Source organism: Fringilla coelebs (genome assembly GCF_963513975.1).
Source record: "Fringilla coelebs genome assembly, chromosome: 9".
NCBI lineage: Eukaryota > Metazoa > Chordata > Aves > Passeriformes > Fringillidae > Fringilla > Fringilla coelebs.
In genome coordinates this window covers 2,947,106-2,949,029 of record NC_140067.1, presented here as the reverse complement: position 1 = coordinate 2,949,029, position 1,924 = coordinate 2,947,106, and the positions used below count along the sequence as shown (strand labels likewise).

The window sequence follows — 1,924 nt, the reverse complement described above, 5'->3', positions numbered from 1 at the left end:
GATTTGATTCATGGGTAGTGGGAGCAGTGCTGGGACACCGGGGTACCGCAGTCGCTGCACCCGGCTGGCACAGAGCCCCTCTGCCGCAGGGCTGGGAGAGCCTGAGGATGCCTGGAGACCTGGGAGAGCCGGGGGCTGCCCGGGGCTTTGCATCCCACTGCCGCCGGGGCGGATGCTGCAGCTCCATCCCGGGAGCTGTAACCCTCCCACAGCCGCATCCACATGGGATAGGGATATATGTGGATACGCACATGTACACGCGGGTTGCAGCGCTGGCAGGCAGGACCGCGCTGGGCGGGAGAGCTCGGGGGTCCCCCCGCAGCCCCCGCCGCGGAGCCGGGCCCGGGAGGCGCCGCGGGGAGCGGCGGGGGCGGGCGCGGGGGGGCGCGGCGGCTGCCAGGTGCCCCCCTCCCTCCATCCCTCCCGCCCTCCGCGCCGCCCCCGCCACTTTTATTGAGACTTTATTTTGCAGCGGGGGTCGGGGGGCGCCGGCTCTTCCCTGGATTTCTCCCCCCCTCACCTTTTTCTTTTCGTTATTTATATTTTTGAATTTTTTTTTGGGGGGGGGCTGTGGGTGGGGGGGAAGTGGGGAGCTGGCCAAAACCTTCCCGCTCTCCGCATGTGCGTGATTTAGAGTGACAGAATTGCGAGCCGGGGCTGGAGCAGCGATAAATCAGCTCCTCGCCGGCGCGGGTTGCCGGGACTCGCCCAGCGCCGGACGGAGACTGCGGCAAAAGAGAGGGGGAAAGGGAAAAAAAGGAAAAAAAAAAGAAAAAAAGAAAAGGAAAAAAAAAAGGGGGGGGTGGGGGAAGGAAAAAAAAAAGGGGGGGGGAATGCAGGAAAAAAATAAACTGGGCAGCCCGCCGTCCGGCGGAGCGAGCGGCGGGGGTTGCGCGGGTGCGGAGCGGCTGCAGCGGCCCCGGGCTGCGCTGCTCCGCGGGGTTTTCCTGTCTTGGTTCCTTTTTTTTTCGGGTCCTTTTTTCTTAAAGATTTTTCGGCTTTCCTTTTTCTTTTTCTTTCCTCCTCCTGTACCTTAGATGAAAATGGCTACCACTGACTTGGCGAGCGTTGGGAAGGCAGAGCTGGCAGGTTGCGAGATTTATTTATTTATACCCCCCCCCAACCCCTTTCCTCCAAATAATCCAGAGGCAACGCAAAATCAAACAGCGAACTTTAAAGGCTTCGCTTTAATTCTTTCCGCCCCGCACCTCTGTTTTCTCTCCCCCCACCCGCGATGCGGTGCCAAGGCTGTGCCGGAGGGGGGGCCCGGAGGACCGGGAGATGCGACGCCCATCACGGTCGCCCACGCCGGGCAGCGGCTGCTCGGGGAGCGGGGAGGAATCGGGCAAAACCGGGCAGAAATCGGGCAAAACCAGGCAGGATCCGCCGCGCTGCGAACTCCCTCGGCGAGTAAAAATGGTGCCGCGGAGCGGGCGGATGCTGCGGCGGACACTGCGCTCCCGCGTAGGGATTATCCACTTTTTTCTTTTTCCTTTTTTTTTCTTTTTTTTTTTTTTTCAATTATTCTTATTTATTTTTGTGTCATGGCACAGATCTACAACTGTACGTGCAAATAAAAGCGAGAGCTCACGGATACCGCTTTCCTTCCAGCGAGGACTGAGTAGTTAATCCAATAAGTATCTGTATTGTTTGGGGCGATGTGTGTGTGGTAGGGGGGAGGCAGTTAATCATGTATCGCAATGTATGGATAAAATAGATGAATATTAAAGTGACGTGGGGAAAGAGTGCCGGCGCGGGGGCTCCTTTCAGGGGAGAGGACAAAGAAGAAAGTGGAAACAATCTTTTAAAATATTTTCCATTCATAAAAATGGCAGAGGGCTTATCCACCAGTCTATTTCTGCGTCTGACTGAACAGCTAATGCGTTATTGCCAGCTTCAAAAGATAATTGTAGTGTCGGTAGAG

General features: G+C 57.0%; 1 long non-coding RNA gene across 1 annotated transcript; it reads left to right on the top strand.

The window, feature by feature from the left end:
- The first annotated feature begins 634 nt into the window (after positions 1–634).
- On the top strand, positions 635–1,604 carry LOC311156981. The gene is made up of 2 exons (XR_014616377.1): positions 635–1,089; positions 1,248–1,604. It is a non-coding gene; the product is annotated as an uncharacterized lncRNA (long non-coding RNA).
- The last annotated feature ends 320 nt before the right edge of the window (positions 1,605–1,924 follow it).